Raw genomic sequence first — 21,485 nt, 5'->3', positions numbered from 1 at the left:
TAGTGATGAAATATGCCATAATTTTGTACCAGTGCATAAATGCCTTGAATACGAGCACTTCTTGCACTTTGTCCCAATAGATATTTAACATCTATTATTATGTTGTATATGTGTCACCCAGTTTGGTTGTCTGTGTGTCGTCCTTTTTAATCATGTGTGTCTTTTCTGTATAATGTTTACAATAAAGTTTTTTGATTCTTTGCCATATACTCCGTATTTGGTTCGTTTTTTCTATATAACAGCAGAAACAAGTCCGGGGCGCCTCCCGCCAGGAAAATATAGAAATAGTCCTTGGATGAGTTCAATGGATCCAGCAGATGAGGGACACAACACAATCCCACGTGGCAGCTTCTATCAATCCACACACGCCACGAGGATCTGGCCGCAGCCTGAGACCCTCCAGCGTCGGGAGGCACCACGCAACTGACTGGGCCAAACATGAGTCTATTGTTCTGTCTACTGATATCAGCCCCTGGATGGGGGAAGGGTTCACACCCTCTAGGTGCAACAAGAGATGTTGACCTAGGCCTGATTACATTACAGTCCATGAACACAGGACGCGGGAGGGACACGCTGTTAGGCTGTGTGCCCACGATGCGTTTAAGCGTTTCCGCACCGGCAAAAACGCTTAAACGCATGGTAGGCCTGCCATGTTCCCCAATGATAATCTGTGCTGTGCACATGCTGCGGATTATCATTCCGGAAAAATACGCAGCATGTCCATTAATTTTGCGGACACGCAGCATAATTGCCGCCATTGGCATTTGCACACACGGATAATATGCGTTTCTATGTGCGGATGGTACCCGGGTGTGGAGGACAGGAGACTCTCCTCTGGACCCGGGTACCATAGTACCTGTGAAAAAAAGAATAAAATAAATATTATATTTACCTTCTGATGGCCCCAGGTGTCCTTGTCTTCACTTGTCAGCAGCGTGCTGTGGACTGAAGGACCTGCGCTGACGTCATAGTCATGTGACGGCAGGTCCTTCAGTGTACCGCGAGCTGCCGGCAGCCAGTACGGAGCGAAGCAAGACAGCGGGGGCCATCAGAAGGTAAGTATAGATTTATTTTTTACCATTCTTTCGGTCACACTATAAAAATCCATGCCGGTTGCATGGATTTATATAGTGTGACCAAGTTGTCAAGCACTTTCCAAGTGATGCTAAAATCGCTTGGAAAGCGCTTGACAACCCGCATGCGGAAATGCATGTGAAGAACGCTTCACATCCGCATGTCCCTGGCAGGAAAAACACATGTACAATCCGCATGTACAATCCGCATGTCCCTGGCAGGAAAAACGCATGTACAATCCGCATGTACAATCCGCATGTACAATCCACATGTACAATCCACATGTACAATCCGCATGTACAATCCGCATGTACAATCCGCATGTACAATCCGCATGTACAATCCGCATGTACAATCCGCATGTACAATCCGCATGTACAATCCGCATGTACAATCCGCATGCGTTTTTTCTGCCAGGGAGATGTAGAAACTGAGCATTTCTGCATCGTGGGCACATAGCCTTACACCCCTTACACTAAAGCAGGTTACATTACATAGAGTACATGAACACAGGCTGGGGAGGGACACACTGTTCCTGTCATATTGGATAAAACATAAGTTGCTGAGGTTAGGACCACCAGGGACCCCAATGTTACTTAGGAAAGACTAAGTCCATGTTTAATAAAATAATTTTCACGTATGCTTAGCACAGGTCTGTCCGTCCATTCATGGATTCTGTATGGGACTAATAAAAATAGGCCATCACAGCACTCGGCTATGTCATTTATGTACATAAATGCATACAAAATATTAATTACTCGAGCTAAATTGCTGCATTGTCACCTTAAAAGAACTATGCACCTGATTAATGTCTTGATGAGAGGGCGGGTATGAAGGACATGTAGCACTCCGAGGGCTCGGCTGCTACAGGGGTATTGCACCTCGAACCAGAGGTGTGATATTCCACTCCCGGGTAAGGATGGAGTATGGACCAGGACTCAGTAAGCTGCATGCACCACACACACCCCATTTCCGAGGGACAGCTCAACGGTGCTCCCACTAGACAGAAGTGCAGGCACGACAGCATCTGTCCCTGGCTGGAGTGGGGCGGGGGGTGGAACACCCAGTGGTATAGGAGCAGGTAGGGGTGGGTTTCTGGGCATAGGTAGGAGCCCATTGGTTGCTAGTCACCTGGGCTCGGGTGTTAGAAGGAGGTATATAAGGTGGGCACCATCTTAGAAGTTCAGACAGTAAGAGTGAGAGGAGAAGACAGGAAGCAGAGCTTCTGCATGGGCTCTGCTCCGCAGGCAGGCCTTGTCAGGAGGCTGCAGCCTGAGAGAGAGAAGAAAGAACAGAAAGGAAAGTAAGAAAGGAACTGGAACAGAGGAGAAAGGAAGCAAGGAACACAGAGAAAGGCCCAGAGACACGAGGACAGAAGGAACCCCATATGCCCAGGAGATACAGGGTGAAGGGTTGGCAAAACAGGGTACCGGAACCCAAATTGGTGGAGGCAACAGATTCCTCAGCCAAAGACCGGAGGTTGTTACCACATCTTGGTGCACCCCTCACTACATCCACCAGGAAAGCATACCGTATAGGGTCAGGGAAACCGAAGACAGGTTCCGCCAAGAGAAGGCCCGAGGGAGCTGGACAAAGGTGGGTCACTGGTGGGGATGGCCAGAGAAAGGAAAGGAAGGGAGCCCTGTGCCACACTCTGGAATTGCCTGGGAGTTGGTCGAGTCCCTTGCCTGGTGAACGCAGCACGGCTCAGGCGGTCCCTCATGTGCACAAGTGACCAGAATAACAACTGTGAGTAAAGCATTGGAAACTGCAATTACAAATCTCTGTGTTTCATCGCCGCACCAGCACCATCAGTACTGGGACGCTCACACCATCACTCCCAACATTCACTCTAGCTGCCTTGAGGCAATACTTCTCCCGTGGGGAGTCATTCAATTCCTGGCTGCGCATATAACATCAGCCTCAGCGGTCTGCAGCGCAGCGGCGGTCCCCACTGACTGCAATCCACGGGTGGCGTAGTCGGACAATTACAATACCAATAGACTGCCACTGGTTTGACCACCCTGGGCACAGACCGGGTCGCCGCCACACGGAGACTACAACCCCCAGCATCTTACAGAAGGCCCGGCTCCGGGTAACCCCCTGCACAGCACAGGCCCAGGGGGCGCGTCAGACGCAGCTCCTGATTCATTAAGAGACATATTCATCAGAGGCGTCTGATGGCTGGGCAGCGCCTCCATGCTATGCCACTTACTGGAGTAGGATTTGTAGCGACCACCGCTGCTCATGATGAAGTTGCCAAACAGCAGTCATCACAACCCTGCCCACTTACCGATAAAAATGCCATTAGAAAGCAAAAAGTTGCAACGTTTTTCCATAGCCTTCAGTTGCATCCAAATTATACGATTGAGCATTTTATAACAGAATTCTGGAGTAAACACTATGATGAATAGGGTCCTATGGGTTTGTTCTGTTTAAGCTGAGTTGATGCAGGTCTGTGCTATGACGTCAATTCAAGTTAAGAAACCCTTTTATCTACAGATGCATCTCACTAAATTAGAATATCATCAAAAAGTTAATTTGTCAGTTCTTCAATACAAAAAGTGAACCTCATATATAGAGTCATTACACACAGAGTGATCTATTATATAGGGTCATTACACACAGAGTGATCTATTTCAAGTGTTTATTCTTGTTAATGTTGATTATGGCTTACAGCCAATGAAAACACAACAGTCATTATCTCAGTAAATTAGAATACTTTTATAACAGCTTGAAAAATTATTTTAAAATCCGAAATGTTATCCTACTGAAATGTATGGTCAGTAAATGCACTCAGTACTTGGTCGGGGCTCCTTTTGCATCAATTACTGCATCAATGCGGCAATGTGGCATGGAGGCGATCAGCCTGTGGCACTGCTGAGGTGTTATAGAAGCCCAGGTGGCTTTGATAGCAGCCTTCAGCTCGTCTGCATTGTTGGGTCTGGTGTCTCTCATCTTCCTCTTGACAATACCCCATAGATTCTCTATAATAGATTCTCTATGGGGTTAAGGTCAGGCGAGTTTGCTGCCAATCAAGCACAGTGATACTGTTGTGTAAACCAGGTATTGGTACTTTTGGCCGTGTGGACAGGGGCCAAGTCCTGCTGGAGAATGACATTTCCATCTCCAAAAAGCTTGTCAGCAGAGGGAAGCATGAAGTGCTGTAAAATGTCCTGGTAGACGGCTGCGCTGACTTTGGTCTTGATAAAACACAGTGGACCTACACCAGCAGATGACATGGCTCCCCAAACCATCACCGATTGTGGAAACTAAACACTAGACCTCAAGCAGCTTGGATTGTGGCCTCTCCACTCTTCCTCCAGACTCTGAGACCTTGTGGAGTGTGTCAATGACTGCCTTCTGGACATCTGTCATGTCGCAGTCTTCCCCATGATTGTGGAGCCTACTGAAACAGACTAAGGGACCTTGTTAAATGCTTAGGAAGCCTTTGCAGGTGTTTTTTGTTAATTATTCTAATTTACTGAGATAATGACTTTTGTGTTTTCATTGGCTGTAAGCCATAATCATCAACAGTAGCAGAAATAAACACTTGAAATAGATCACTCTGTCTGTAATGACTCTATATAATATATGAGTTTCACTTTTTGTATTGAAGAACTGAAATAAATTAACTTTTTGATGATATTCTAATTTAGTGAGATGCACCTGTATTATTAGAATTATCACACCAGTACACCTGTTTTCTCATTTGCAAGATTTAAGTAAACTTTGTATTATATCTTTTTCATTTGTGAATGTCCTTATACTTTCAAGCAGAACCTAGACACCCCACAATGCAATAACCCATCGATCACTACAAGCCCTCCGTTTTCCATGGATATCCATATTATGGACTGAGTATACCTTTCTTATGCCTGAACTGCGCACCCCTCGGTGAAGACAGTGAGTTTTTTGGGGGCAGCTTATGGTCGTCTCAGGATATGAACACCCCCTGATCTGCTTGAAAATAGAACTGAAATAAAATGTTGAGAAAAAATGTCAAATATCACGTTGACCCTTCAAGTCACTGTCTTGTAAATCTTTATCACTTCTCCACAGAATAGGTGATTGGTCTGAAATCACTCAGGGGGTAAAGAGACTCTGTCATCACAGAATAACTAATCAAACCAATCGCAGCCCCTCAGTGTATCATGGCACCCTGTATTTTGATTGGCAGCTGTAGCTTTATAGACTCGAGCGGGGGTCTCAAACATTTGGCCACAGGGGCTGCTTCATGCAGGCCGCAGGCACCATACACCTGGAGGATTGTGGCACGTCAGCACTTTTTCAGTGGAACATATTACAGGCGCCGTGCACAGACAAGCTCTTTGCTCAGCTCTACCAATGCCAACTGTGGGTCAATCACAGGCCAGCAGCGAATGTCCGCAGGGGACCAGGATGGGAACAGGACTAGAAGATGAGGATCAGGATCCTGACATTACTGCAAAGAGACATTACTACAAAAAGGGGACCAGGAAGGGACACGTTACTATGAGATAGGGAGCCGAATGGTGAGATTGCTACAAGAAGGGGACCAGGTTGGAGGATATTTCTACAAGATGGCCATGATGGGGGACAATAAAACAAGATGAGGACCATGATGGGGGACATAAGCGCAAGATAGGGACCATGATGGGGACATTACTACAAGATAATGGCCAAAATTACTATATGGCGCTAATAGTAAGATCGTATTACAAAAAGGGGCTAAAATGTAAAAGAAAACAAAAAAAATTCCAAATATTGGCTTCAATGTTTTAGTGCCAATAAAAATGTTTATTTTTTTTATAAATAAACTAAAATAAAGCCAAAAAAGTGCACACTTGTTATCGGTCATCTGTAATAACCCAACCTATAAAATTATTATACCCCATAACAGAAAATAAATAAATCTGCAAAAAATATTATAAACAAGTGATCAAAAGGTGTATACAACCCCTGGCAAAAATTATGGAATCACCGGGCTCGGAGGATGTTCATTCAGTTGTTTAATGTTGAAAAAAAGCAGATCACAGACATGGCACAAAACTAAAGTCATTTCAAATGGCAACTTTAGGGCTTTAAGAAACACTAAAAGAAATCAAGATTAAAAATGTGGTACTCAGTAAGAGTAATTATTTTCAGACCAATCAGAGGGAAAAAATTATGGAATCACTCAATTCTGAGGAAAAAAATATGGAATCATGAAAAACAAACACACAAAAGAACACTCCAATACATCACTAGTATTTTGTTGCACCACCTCTGGCTTTAATAACAGCTTGCAGTCTCTGAGGCATGGACTTAATGAGTGATAAACAGTACTCTTCATCAATCTGGCTCCAACTTTCTCTGATTGCTGTTGCCAGATCAGCTTTGCAGGTTGGAGCCTTGACATAGACCATTTTCTTCAACTTCCACCAAAGATTTTCAATTGGATTGAGATCCGGACTATTTGCAGGCCATGACATTGACCTTATGTGTCTTCTTTCAAGGAATGTTTTCACAGTTTTTGCTCTATGGAAGGATGCATTATCATCTTGAAAAATGATGTCATCATCCCCAAACAACCTTTCAATTGATGGGATAAGAAAACTGACCACAATATCAATGTAAACTTGGGCATTTATTGAAGATGTAATGACAGCCATCTCCCCAGTGCCTTTACCTGACATGCAGCCCCATATCATCAATGACTGTGGAAATTTGCATGTTCTCTTCATGCAGTCATCTTTATAAATCTCATTGGAACGGCACCAAACAAAAGTTCCAGCATCATCACCTTGCCCAATGCAGATTCTCGATTTGTCACTGAATATGACTTTCATCCAGTCATTCACAGTCCACGATTGCTTTTCCTTAGCTCATTGTAACCTTGTTTTTTTCTGTTTAGGTGTTAATGATGGCTAATGTTTAGCTTTTCTGTATGTAAATCCCATTTCCTATAGGCGGTTTCTTACAGTTCGGTCACAGACATTGACTCCAGTTTTCTCCCATTCGTTCCTCATTTGTTTTGTTGTGCATTTCCTGTTTTGGAGACATATTGCTTTAAGTTTCCGGTCTTGATTCTTTGATATCTTCCTTGGTCTACCAGTATGTTTGCCATTAACAACCTTCCCATGTTGTTTGTATTTGGTCCAGATTTTAGATACAGCTGACTGTGAACAACCAACAGCTTTTGCAACATTGCGTGACGATTTACCTTCTTTTAAGAGTTTTATAATCCTCTCCTTTGTTTCAATTGACATCTGTTGTGTTGGAGCCATGATTCATGTCAGTCCACTTGGTGCAACAGCTCTCCAAGGTGTGATCACTCCTTTTTAGATGCAGACTAACGAACACATCTAATTTGATGCAGGTGTTAGTTTTGGAAATGAAAATTTACAGGGTGATTCCATAATTTTTTCCTCAGAATTGAGTGATTCCATAATTTTTTCCCTCTGCTTGGTCTGAAAAAAATTACCCTTACTGAGTACCACATTTTTAATCTTGATTTCTTTTAGTGTTTCTTAAAGCCCTAAAGTTGCTATTTGAAATGACTTTAGTTTTGTGCCATGTCTGTGATCTGCTTTTTTTCAACAACATTAAACAACTGAATGAACATCCTCCGAGCCCGGTGATTCCATAATTTTTGCCAGGGGTTGTAGAATGGAGTTTCTGTACAGTGGACGTCCTTATACACAGTACATTGTGCCCACAAATCATGGACCTCAGTGCAGCTGCTCAATCTTGCCATCTCTGTACTGAGACATATAGATTGGAGTTGCTGCAGGTTGTTTTATTATTTCTTGGCAGACATTATACAACATTACTGCCACAATTCTTGAAGAAACAAATTTCGCATGTCAGTATTAATAAAAGGTGAGAGGTAGAAAGCTGGGCCACTTTTTTTTTTTTGTTAAATTAAAAAATTAGTTTTTTTTATATTATCAGTTTTCATAGTTTAAAAACTTACACAAAGCTCTGATTGTTCATGTTTGACAAAATGTTCCTTTTCTTGTCTGTCCACCAGTCCTGGCCAGCACCAGCATTTTGAAGAGCGGGTGAACATATGCAGGGAGGTCGTGAGCGTGACGGAGCGCAGCCGACAACATTATCATAATTTACATCACAAAAGTGGCAAAAATGATTACATAAATGTTCTCTAGCTCCGCCCACTCTTCAGAAATGTCGGTGCTGTGGCTGTGATTGGTGGAAATACAGTAAGAGTCAAATTCGGGCAAAACTGAACAATCAGTGCTGTGTGTAATTATGTATGTCACAAAAAGTAACAATACATCCATCCATTTATAATTCCTATGCCACTAGATTGGAATCTATGAGGAGCTCCTGGAATTAACTCAATTCTCGATGTTTCAGTCATGAGCCGTCTAGATTGGATTTGATCCTATGAGGACATCGCTCCAGCAACTCCATTCTAGTCAGGTCAGCAATGAACTGTACAGAATGGAGACTACAGGGAGATCATCTAAAAATCCACTCCAATCTAGACAGCTCACTGAATCAGCTAGAATGGAGTTGCTAAATGAGGTCCTCTAAAAAGCCACTCCGATCCAGTGTGGTAAATTATGAGGACTCTCTCGGCTGCGCTCTGTTACGTTTCTCCCCGCGAGGCTCCGCCCACTCTCCGAAAAACTCATTTCCAGTCACTTCAGCACGAAACTGTACAGAATGGAGTTGCTAAAAGAGGTCCACAAAAAATCCACTCCGATCTAGATGGCTCAATGGTGAATCAGCTAGAATGGAGTTACTAAAATGAGGTCCTCAAAAAATCCACTCCGATCTAGATGGCTCACTAGAGAATCAGCTAGAATGGAGTTACTAAAATGAGGTCCTCAAAAAATCCACTCCGATCCAATGTGGTAAATTATGAGGACTGTCGGCTGCGCTCTGTTATGTTTATCCCTGCGAGGCTCCGCCACTTTTTGAAAAACTGAATTCCAGTCAGCTCAACACCAAACTGTACAGAATGGAGGCTGCAGAGTGATCCTCTTCGGTGGGTCTCCTCTTCGGTGGGCCTCCTCTTGGGTCTCCTCTTCGGTGGGTCTCCTCTTGGGTCTCCTCTTGGGTGGGTCTCCTCTTGGGTCTCCTCTTCGGTGGGTCTCCTCTTGGGTCTCCTCTTCGGTCTCCTCTTCGCTGGGTCCCCTCTTCGTTCTCCTCTTCGCTGGGTCCCCTCTTTGGTCTACTCTTCGCTGGGTCCCCTCTTCGGTCTCCTCTTCGGTCTCCTCTTCGGTGGGTCTCCTCTTCGTTGGGTCTCCTCTTCAGTGGGTCTCCTCTTTGGTCTCCTCTTGGGTCTCCTCTTGGGTGGGTCTCCTCTTGGGTCTCCTCATCGCTGGGTCCCCTCTTCGTTCTCCTCTTCGCTGGGTCCCCTCTTCGGTCTCCTCTTCACTGGGTCCCCTCTTCGGTCTCCTCTTCGCTGGGTCCCCTCTTCGGTCTCCTCTTCGGTGGGTCTCCTCTTCGGTGGGTCTCCTCTTCGGTCTCCTCTTCGGTGGGTCTCCTCTTTGGTGGGTCTCCTCTTGGGTGGGTCTCCTCTTGGGTCTCCTCTTTGGTGGGTCTCCTCTTGGGTCTCCTCTTCGGTGGGTCTCCTCTTGGGTCTCCTCTTCGGTGGGTCTCCTATTGGGTCTCCTCTTCGGTGGGTCTCCTCTTCGGTGGGTCTTCTCTATGGTGGGTCTCCTCTATGGTGGGTCTCCTCTTCGGTGGGTCTCTTCTTCGGTGGGTCTACTCTATGGTGGGTCTCCTCTTCGGTGGGTCTCGTCTTCGGTGGGTCTCCTCTTCGGTCTCCTCTTCGGTGCGTCTCCTCTTGGGTCTCCTCTTTGGTGGGTCTCCTCTTGGGTCTCCTCTTCGGTGGGTCTCCTCCTGGGTCTCCTCTTCGGTGGGTCTCCTCTTGCGTCTCCTCTTCAGTGGGTCCCCTCTTCGGTCTCCTCTTCGCTGGGTCCCCTCTTCGGTCTCCTCTTCGGTCTCCTCTTCGGTGGGTCTCCTCTTCGGTGGGTCTTCTCTTCGGTCTCCTCTTCGGTGGGTCTCCTCTTTGGTGGGTCTCCTCTTTGGTGTGTCTCCTCTTTGGTCTCCTCTTGGGTCTCCTCTTGGGTGGGTCTCCTCTTGGGTCTCCTCTTTGGTGGGTCTCCTCTTGGGTCTCCTCTTTGGTGGGTCTCCTCTTGGGTCTCCTCTTCGGTGGGTCTCCTATTGGGTCTCCTCTTCGGTGGGTCTACTCTTGGGTCTCCTCTTCGGTGGGTCTTCTCTACGGTGGGTCTCCTCTACGGTGGGTCTCCTCTTCGGTGGGTCTCCTCTTCGGTGGGTCTACTCTACGGTGGGTCTCCTCTTCGGTGGGTCTCCTCTTCGGTGCGTCTCCTCTTGGGTCTCCTCTTTTATGGGTCTCCTCTTGGGTCTCCTCTTCGGTGGGTCTCCTCCTGGGTCTCCTCTTCGGTGGGTCTCCTCTTGCGTCTCCTCTTCGGTGGGTCCCCTCTTCGGTCTCCTCTTCTCTGGGTCCCCTCTTCGGTCTCCTCTTCGGTGGGTCTCCTCTTCAGTGGGTCTCCTCTTCTCAGGATACACAACCAGATAATAGGAGCAATCCTCAACTGACAGAGTGTCACTACTGACCACCGCGCTGCCCTCATCCCGCTAAGTAAAAGTGTTTTTCCTGTTTTACACAGAATGCAGACTACTGTGCAGCAACCTATACTCCCGAGGGGCCGCAGGAAACTGGAGTGAATAATGTCCTCCTCTTCCTTTAATTTACGCTTATGCCATGTTCTCACTGGTGCTATCGGCTTCCATTGGAGATTTAAGCTTTTTGGTAGTTTTGATGCTGTATTAGTCACAAAATTACCTGAGACGTAATAAATAGCATTAAAGCTGCAGTAATTTTTTTATATACACTGCTCAAAAAAATAAAGGGAACACTTAAACAACAGAATATAACTCCAAGTAAATCAAACTTCTGTGAAATCAAACTGTCCACTTAGGAAACAACACTGATTGACAATCAATTTCACATGCTGTTGTCCAAATGGAATAGACAATAGATGGAAATTATTGGCAATTATCAAGACACCCTCAATAAAGGAGTGGTTCTGCAGGTGGGGATCACAGACCACATCTCAGTACCAGTGCTTTCTGGCTGATGTTTTGGTCACTTTTCAATGTTGGTTGTGCTTTCACACTTGTGGTAGCATGAGACGGACTCTACAACCCACAGAAGATGCTCAGGTAGTGCAGGTCATCCAGGATGGCACATCAGTGAGAGCTGTGGCAAGGAGGTTTGCTGTGTCTGTCAGCGTAGTCTCCAGAGGCTGGAGGCACTACCAGGAGACAGGCCAGTACACCAGGAGACGTGGAGGGGGCCGTAGGAGGGCAACAACCCAGCAGCAGGACTGCTACCTCCGCCTTTGTGCAAGGAGCAACAGGAGGAGCACTGCCAGAGCCCTGCAAAATGACCTCCAGCAGGCCACAAATGTGCATGTGTCTGCACAAACGGTTAGAACTGACTCCATGAGGGTGGTATGAGGGCCCGACGTCCACAGATGGGGGTTGTACTCACAGCCCAACACTGTGCATTTGCCACAGAAAACCAGAATTGGCAAACTCGCCACTGGCTCCCTGTGCTCTTCACAGATGAAAGCAGGTTCACACTGAGCACATGTGACAGACGTGACAGAGTCTGGAGACACCCTGGAGAGCGATCTGCTGCCTGCAACATCCTTCAGCACGACCGGTTTGGCAGTGGGTCAGTAATGGTGTGGGGTGGCATTTCTTTGGAGGGCCGCACAGCCCTCCATGTGCTCGCCAGAGGTAGCCTGACTGCCATTAGGTACCGAGATGAGATCCTCAGGCCCCTTGTGAGACAATATGCTGGTGTGGTTGGCCCTGGGTTCCTCCTAATGCAGGACAATGCCAGACCTCATGTGGCTGGAGTGTGTCAGCAGTTCCTCCAAGATGAAGGCATTGAAGCTATGGACTGGCCCGCCCATTCCCCAGACCTGAATCCGATTGAGCACATCTGGGACATCATGTCTCGCTCCATCCATCAACGTCACGGATTGTCCAGGAGTTGGCGGATGCTTTAGTCCAGGTCTGGGAGGAGATCCCACAGGAGACCATCCGCAACCTCATCAGGAGCATGCCCAGGCGGTGTAGGGAGGTCATACAGGCACGTGGAGGCCACACACAACACTGAGCCTCGTTTTGACTTGTTTTAAGGACATTACATCAAAGTTGGATCAGCCTGTAGTGTGTTTTTCCACTTTAATTTTGGGGGTGACTCCAAATCCAGGCCTCCATTGGTTAATAAATTTGATTTCCATTGATGATTTTTGTGTGATTTTGTTGTCAGCACATTCAACTTTGTACAGAACAAAGTATTCAATGAGAATATTTCATTCATTCAGATCTAGGATGTGTTATTTGAGTGTTCCCTTTATTTTTTTGAGCAGTGTATTTTAACCCAGCTAAAAAGTGAACTGGCCCCCTCCTGAGGGGAAACTTGAAAAAATGTCTGAAGTCAGATCAAGTCCATTCTCTTCCTTCAGCTTGGCTCCGCTGGGCGCAGTTCTTCTTTAGCAAATGTTCATACAAAATCATCAATGGAATCAAATTTATTAACCAATGGAGGCCTGGATTTTGAGTCACCCCCAAAATTTAAGTGGAAAAACACACTACAGGCTTATCCAACTTTGATGTAATGTCCTTAAAACAAGTCAAAATGAGGCTGACACACTCCATATCTCACCCTGCCATCACTGTGTCATGGATTTCGCCCGGAATCGTGAGCACACGATCCAGATTACTCGACAGTTCAGCCGTTTTTGGGGATTGCGAATCTCAAGAATGCCACCTCCCGGAAGCTAAAATACAATAAATGAGGGGCCAGGTGAAGAAAGCCATAGCAAATTCGGTCATGTCCCTTGGAGGTGCAATGTACCTGTTGGGTACCCTGACATCGTGCTTCCCAGGGGTTCTGTGAGCACAATACCATTCCAGGGTTTTACAGTGTGATCTGCTACATAATGAAGTTTCTCTTAAGGGGCACTTGGAAGGGAAGATGTCCTTATCACCCCGGTCAGTAAAATCTTTATAGAGGTTAGGCTCATCCTGCCACCAATCTCGAGGGGTTCCCTGGGTACTTGGGGTCACTAGCACAATTACCACAGATGCGAGTCCCAGAGGGTGGGGAGCCCAGGGGACCTGGTCAGATATCGAAAAGGGTCTCTCCTCCAATGCAAAAGAACTTCTGGCGGTAGACAAGGCGGTGAATAATTTCTTACCTTTCCTTCAGGGCCAGAATGTAAAGATTCACTTGGATAATCTAGTTGAGGTAGCATATGTGAACCACCAGGGGACACATGGTCAAGATTGCTGATGAGTGACAGATCATCTCTTCCAGATTACAGAAAGTCACCTCCTTTCCCTGATGGCCCTCCATATAAGGGAAAAAGAAAACACCAGAGCAGATTTCCTAAGCTGCTATCTTCTGATGCAAGGGGAATGGGAACTAAATCAAGGAATTTTTACCCAAATAGCCGAAGATGGGGGGGTGGGGGGCCCTCCGGTCAGGTAGATCTGTTTGCCACAAAACTAAATCGGAAGACAAAGATCTTGTGTTCCCTAAATCCCCTAGCTGTGGATGTGTGTCACCCCAGGCCTGGATGCCACAAGTATTAAAGGCTGTGTCTGAGAGCAGGAGGGAGGTTCCCTAGTCAGGGACAATTAGCATGCCGCACCTCCTGTCCCAGGCCAGTAGGGAGAGCTGGCTGCCCCTATAAAAGCTGGAACTGAGGACAGGGTTAGAGAGACCAGGACCCACTTCTGAAGCATCCAGAAGGGTTCCCAGAGGAGAGGGACAGGTCAGCAGCAGCTGAGGAGTCAAGGAAGCTGAGGAGGAACAGCAACCCAGGGACAGAGGCGACGAGAGCCGGTCCTGGCTGAGAGAGAACTACACAACCGGACACTGGGGTCCGAGGCTGTCAGGGTTGCAAGCCCGGCAGCAGATAACCTACCTGTGAGGGATTTTAGGTCCCTTGGCCTGAGAAGCCTGGAGGCACCGCCACACAGAGGGACCGGTACAGCACGGAGAAGCAACAGGTACCTAAGGCCCGAGTCGCAAGCCATACAGGCGTAGTACACGGCCAGCTCAGGGACGTGGGCTATCACACCACTAAAAGGGGGATAGTCAGCAAGGGCAGAGAGAGAACGGTAGGCCTACCCACTCACCCTGACCAGTGGGGCTCGCCCGAATGTTCTCAGACACCCAGGCCCATTCCTACCCTGTACTCCTGTTGGGTCATAAGTACTACCTACAATAAAGACCCTGGACTGTTTGAAGTAGACTCTGGACCTTTATTATTGCGGCCTGCACCATCACCCCCAGCATCCTATTATCTGCCCTGAGGCTACACTCTTCCCGTGGGGAGCTATTCTATCCCAGTGCTGCATACCAACATCAGCCTCAGCGGTCTGCCTTGCAGCGGCGGTCATCCCCGACCGCAATCCACGGGTGGCGTAGTCGGACATTCAAAACCCTACAAATAGGCTGCCACAGCATATGGTCTGACCACCCTTAGCCACGGGATCGGGTTGCCACTACTACCCCCATCATCACACTGAAGCCCGGTTCCCGAGTGCCCCACGGCCCAGGGGGCGAGTCAGCTTTTGGCGTAGTCGGCAGGATTGTGACCAACCCGCCACAAACGGGTATTGCGTGCCTGAAAGGGCTGTTTGCGTACCTTGTTTCCCGCTATCCAGAGCCGTTTCCCGCCATCTTCAGTCGTTTCCCGCCATCTTCAGCCAGTTTCCCGCCATCTTCAGCCATTTTCCCGCCATCTTCAGACGTTTTCCCGCCATCGGACGCCATCTTCAGGACGCCGCGCGGGAAGAAGAGGGGCGTGGACGTCCAAACCGCGCGAGACCTGAAGCCCCGCCCTACTCACCGACGCTGCGTAAGGTCCTGGAAGGAGAGAGAGCGACGCTGACGTCACCAGGACGCGACGCAAGGTCCTCGTCCGGAGCAGCACCAGCGGAGCCGCGGCCTACGGAAGAGGATCAACAGAAGGTAGGCCACGGTTAACTATGGGGGAGGAAGATGACGGACGCGGAGGGACCCTCTACCACCAGCATGGCTGCAGCAGCGGTGATGCCATTCTCCATGCCCTACATCCCTGGAGCAGCCTGGCTGCCCCAATACTCAGGGGAATCCCATACATTGACTGACTTTAAGGAAAGACTGCACAGTTTATTTAAAGTTTACCCCCTGACAGAAGAACAGAAAGTGAGCATTCTGACGGGGCAGCTCACCGGTGCAGCCCAGCGGGAAGTGAAATCATGGTCAGGTGAGGAGAAAAGGACTGTAAAGGACATTCTGACCCGGTTGCGGAGTACCTTTGATACCCGTACCTCAGCAGAAATCAAAATGCGGTTCTATGGCTGTAAGCAGCGAGCCCAGGATAGTATCAGAGATTATGCCTTGAACCTGCAAGAAGCCCTGAGAGCTATCAAACAAGCTGACCCTGGTAGCGTGCAGGACACCGATAAGCTGTAAACTGACCAGTTCATAGAAGGTCTGCTGTCCAGCGCCCACAGAACCCAGCTGTGCCTCATGGCCCTTCAGAACCCCGATTTGACTTTTGCGCAGTTCAAGGATAGGGACATCCGGGTGCTCCGAGAACCCGCACCAAGTAGCGCTGTAGCTTCCCGGCGCCCTGCCATTACTTACCACCAGGGGGCGGCGCCCTACCCTGCAGACCTTGTGGGGGCTGATGCGCAGGCCTCAAACCCATCCCCGCCTGCAGACCTGCACCATCAGGTCCAGGAACTAACCAGGAGTGTTGCTGCATTGACCAGGACCTTACAGTCGTTACAGGTGGACCCGTCAGGACCCATCAAGCTGGCTTCCAGTCCGGAGGATGTCCCGTGGCGTCGACAGAGGAGGATCCCGTCGTTCAGAGGGAGGCCCGCCGACCGTTACACTGAGGATGGACAGCCGATTTGCCACCGTTGCAGTCAGCCAGGACACATAGCAAGGTACTGTACTTTAAATGGGTCCGACCTGGGGCAGAGGGCCAACCCCCAGGCATAATGTCATCAGGCCCGTCTAATTGGCGTGATAAGTACGTGGGGGGACGCCCGGTCTTACCCGTAGTGCTGGACGGTATCCCCATGAGTGCACTGCTGGACACCGGGTCTCAAGTGACTACCATCCCCTACGTACTTTTCAAGCGGTACTGGAGTGACGCGGATATAACCCGTTATCCAGACGATGACTTAAGCATCATCGCCAGCAATGGCCAACCTGTGCCGCAAGTGGGGTTCAGAGAGATGACCATCAAGATTGGTAAGGTTGAACTGCCGGCACAGGGAGTGATCATTGTGGACATTGATCGCCGTGAAAGTCACCCTAAAATAACTGTGGGTACTAACGTGATTGAAAATTGTCTTGCAGAAGTAATTGTGATTTTGCAGAAGGTGGTGATGAATGCTAGTTCCAGCCAGCAGAGAGTCCTCCAGAAGGAGATAAGGGCCCTGGTGAGACGGCAACAGGTAAAACTGTCTGGTGGTGAGATCGGTAGCGTGAGGATGAGCGACCCGTTCCCCATTGCCATGCCTCCCAAAAGTGAAATGATGATCTGGTGTCGGACTGCAATCGGGTTAAGGGGGAGAGACTACCAAGCCATGGTAGAACCCATGTACTCAGACAGCAGGCCCACCATTTTGACAGCCAGGGGGGTGGTTGATGTCCGCCATGGAAGGGTGCCCGTCTGGATCTTAAACATCGGGGAAAGGAAAGTCTACTTGCCCCGGTATGCTACACTAGCCAAATTGTTTGCCGTCCAACACAATGCTATCAGGGTCGTGGAACCCTTGCCTCCATCTTAACCGGTGGAGGGTAATGGCTCCCAGAAACACAAGGAGGACTGGTGCCAGAAACTCCATGTGGGTGCTGACTCCATTCCCCTGCACAAAAAACAAGGAGTCTACCGGGTGGTACAGGAGTACGAGAGAATCTTTAGTAAGCACCCGCTAGACTTCAGCAGAGTAAAAGGGATAGAACACCACATCCCCACGGGGAGCCACCCACCAATAAAAGAGAGACACAGACCTGTACCTCCTGCACATTATCAGAACGCAAAGGGCATGCTGAGAGAAATGAAAGAAGCTGGGGTCATTAGAGATAGCTGTAGCCCCTGGGCAGCTCCCTTAGTTTTGGTAAAAAAGAAAGACGGTACCATGAGAATGTGCGTGGACTATAGAAAGGTCAATCGTATCACCCATAAAGACGCGTACCTGTTACCTAGGATAGAGGAGTCTTTAGCAGCCCTAAAATCAGCTAACTTCTTTCCTACTTTGGACCTCACTAGCGGGTACTGGCAGGTTCCTGTGGCAGAGGCTGACAAGGAGAAGACCGCCTTCACCACCCTGATGGGATTGAGAGAATTCAACTGTATGCCATTCGGGCTCTTCAACGCACCAGGGACCTTCCAGAGGCTGATGGAATGCTGTCTAGGGCACCGAAACTTCGAGACGGTCCTACTGTACCTGGACGATGTGATTGTCTATTCGAAGACTTACGAGGACCATCTAAAGCACCTGGCCGAGGTGTTCGAAGCCCTGGCAGGCTATGGCCTGAAGGTCAAACCCTCAAAGTGTCACCTGTTGAAACCGAAGGTACAGTACCTAGGGCACGTGGTGAGTGCTGAGGGAGTAGCCCCCGGCCCCGACAAAGTGACAGCCATCAAGAGCTGGCCAAGCCCCTCTAACATCAAAGAAGTGAGGCAATTCCTCGGGTTTGTAGGCTACTACCGAAGGTTCATCCCCGGGTTCACTAAGATGGCAGCCCCTATGCAGGACCTCCTGATAGGACAGTCTAGGTCCAGAAGCCAGAAGCCACCCTTCAAGTGGGACAAGCCGGAAGAGGAGTCCTTCCGCCAGTTGAAGATGGCCCTCACTGGGGATGAGATCCTGGCCTACCCTGATTATGGCCAGCCTTTTATCCTCCACACAGACGACAGTAATGTGGGGCTGGGAGCCGTACTGTCACAAAACCAACAGGGCAGAGAAAGGGTGATCGCGTACGCCAGCCGGAAGCTGAGGCTCACCGAGAGAAACCTGGAGAATTACAGCTCCTTCAAGCTAGAATTCTTGGCAGTGGTGTGGGCCGTAACGGAACGCTTCAAGCATTACCTGGCCTCCGCAAAGTTCACTGTGTACACGGACAACAACCCGTTGACACACCTAGACAATGCAAGACTTGGTGCCCTGGAACAGCGGTGGATGGCCCGGCTATCAAATTATGATTTCACAATCAAATACCGGGCAGGCAGAAGCAACGCCAAAGCAGATGCCCTATCAAGGATGCCCCACTTGCCTGAAGGAGAAGAAGACTCAGAAGAGTTGGATGAAGTAATGCTCCCTGCATTCCACCGGTATGGGGCCACTCAGTATTCTCACCGGGTAAGAGACAAAGACCTAACCACCATCATGTTCAATCCCTTACCCCACCATGGCTGGGCTGAAACGCAAGATAGTGACCCTGCAATTCGCCTGGTGCAAGACATGTTAACCCAGGAGGACTCTAGCCCTGGCCCGGACGCTCCAGAGGAAGCCAAGCAGTTATGGAAGGAGAAAAGCAGGCTATTCCTCTACGAAGGTAAGCTGTGCAGAAGGCTTGTCAACCACCGGACGCACGAGCTGACCTGGCAGGTGGTGGTCCCAAGACGAGATGCAGCAATGGTCCTGGAGGCCTACCATGACAGAGCGGGGCACTTCGGGTGGAAGAAACTGGAGTTCCTACTGAGAGAGCGGTTCTACTGGGTCGGTATGAGAAGGGCCATAGAGAAGTGGAGCAGGGACTGCGGCCCATGTCACCTCAGAAGGAAGGACCATACCAGCCAGCAGACACCCTTGAGGCCCAGGAGGCCCTGGTTATCATGCCTGAGGAGCATGTCCATCTCCGATCCTTGGGTTCTTCCAGAGATTCCGTATCTCCTCAAGCAACTGGCCTCCACTTGACGGTGTGGAACTTGAAAAGACACTGCTAAATCGGAAAGGTTTTTCCCAAGGTCTAGTAACCATCCTGATGCACAGCAGAAAACCTGGGGTTGATGGGGGAGGGGAAGGCGCCAATAGGAAAAATCTTGGCGTTTTTACAAAAAGGTCTTGAACTAGGGTTATCCACCAGCACCCTTAAAGTTCAGGTTTCTGCCTTGGGTTCCCTATATAGCTGTGATCTAGCGGGTAACTACTGGGTTTCTCGGTTCATTAAGGCAGCTTTTAGATCTAGACCTATTATTAAAAGCAGCTTGGTTCCCTGGGATTTAAATTTGGTTCTAAAGGCCTTGACTAGCTCGCCGTTTGAGCTAATAGTCAGCAACCCTTAAATCCCTCTCCCTTAAGACCGCTTTGTTAATAGCTTTAACCTCGGCCAGGAGCATTAGTGACATCCAGGCCCTGTCTATGGCCTCGCCGTTTACTCAAATTCTGGATGATAGGCAGGATCTAGTCTAAAAATCACTCTCTCTCTCCCTAAGGTAGCCACTCGTTTCCACAGACTTCAGGAAGTCCTCCTACCCTCCTTTTGTCCAAATCCTAGTGACCAGAAAGAGGCGGAGTTACATACGTTAGACGTGAGGAGATGTGTGGTTAGGTACCTTTCAGTTACCAGAAGCTTTAGGAAAGATAACTCGTTGTTTATATCCTACCAAGGGGCTACAAAACGGTCTAATGTCACAAAGTCCACCATAGCTAGATGGAATAGGGAGGCCATTTCTCTAGCATATACATCTAGCGGCAAGGAAGTGCCAGGAGGGTTGAAGGCTCAGTCCACCCGGGCTGTGGTGACCTCCTGGGCTGAGAAGACAGGTGTCTTGATTAGAAGACATATGTAAGGCTGCTACCTGGTCCTGTCCCTCTACATTCCATAGACACACCCATATCTAACCTATATAGTATCGGCTGACCTCACCTTTGGGAGAAGCGTGTTCCAGGCTGTGGTCCTTCAATAGATTACTTCATCTCGGTAATTCTCTCGTGGTGCTGTCATGGTTGACCGATAAAATCATAAGTTACTTACCGGTAATGGGATTTTTCGGAGACCATGACAGCACCCTTACATTCCCTCCCTTCACCTTTGTGGGAGCACTCCCCTTTTATAAATTATAATCTCACACTCAATAGGTGTCGTGTGGTATGGCAACTTTGTGATTGTTTGCTGTGTTCATTAACCTGGCGGTCCTCTCAGTGCTCTGTAATCCAAACTGAGGCGGCAGAGAGGTGGCGCCCTTTTAAGCCTGTAGGTTTCCTCTCCTTGGTGGGCGGATCCCCTCTCTCGTTGTGCTGTCATCGTCTCTGAAAAATCCCGTTACCGGTAAGTAACTTATGACTATTCATTTGATGGAGCAATCAAAAAGTTGTACCCCAAAATGGTAAGTATTAAAAACGGTCTTAGAAAATTGAAACACGAGCCAAACAATTTGTTTGCAAAGTTTAGAATTTTTTAAAACCAGTAAAATGTTTTTGTTTTTTTTTCTTCTGCACCATTTCACTTTATTTGGAGTTCATTACCCTTTTTTCTATATCTTGCACAGTAAAGTGAATGGTGTCATTCAAAAATACTGCAATTTTGTACCACAAAATACACCTCAACCCTGCTGTATTGAATAGTGTCTGTGTTATTCACTATATAATATGTTGTTTTTTATGGTATACTCATGTATAGTGACTAGTGAAGAACGAGCGTGTTCTATGAACCCCTTCGGCGAGCACGCTGTCTAACAGCCGTGACACTTGCAGGCACGGCGACATTAAAAGAAATGCCGAGCATGCCAAAATACTCAGCGAGCACCCGAGCGTGCTCGCCGAAGGGGTTGATAGAACACACTCGATCATCACTAATAGTGACCAGATACCTCTAAGGAATCTTTTTTACTGGTGCTTGAAGTGCAAATTTTTGTAGCGCTAAAGATTAAGTAGTATGCAACTATGTGAACTGCAATTGCCATTTAATAATTTAAGGGAATCCATCAGATATACCCCTCCCTCCAATTCTCATTCATGACCATGCAGGATTTGGAAAGCTAAATCCATAGACACCTCTATATCTTTTATCTGTTGCTGCATTTCTGAGTGCTCTGGGAGTAACGGAGCACTTACCGAGCCTCAGCCTTCCAAGGTTGCTTCCCTGCCCAGCAACAGCCTCTTTATCTTGATTGATAGCTTACTTTCTGATTTTCCTTGCTTGGTGCCTGACGTCCCAAAAAACTGTGAGTTATCATTGACACTGAGGCTAAGTTGCCACCACGAGCTTTCAGTGAGTTTTTGATGTTACAGATTTAAAGAAAAAAAAAACAAGTAACCTATTTTACTTAATAGGTGCAGGAATGCTGTAGAAAATCTGCAACATCGAAAACTCATCAAAAGCGATGGGAACGTAGCCTAAAGAGAACGGA

This window comes from Phyllobates terribilis, unplaced genomic scaffold, assembly GCF_046119375.1.
Source record: "Phyllobates terribilis strain yellow unplaced genomic scaffold, ASM4611937v1 Scaffold_197__1_contigs__length_3575590, whole genome shotgun sequence".
Classification (NCBI taxonomy): domain Eukaryota; kingdom Metazoa; phylum Chordata; class Amphibia; order Anura; family Dendrobatidae; genus Phyllobates; species Phyllobates terribilis.
The sequence above is the reverse complement of the archived record's forward strand: the minus strand, read 5'-3'. Positions refer to the sequence as shown.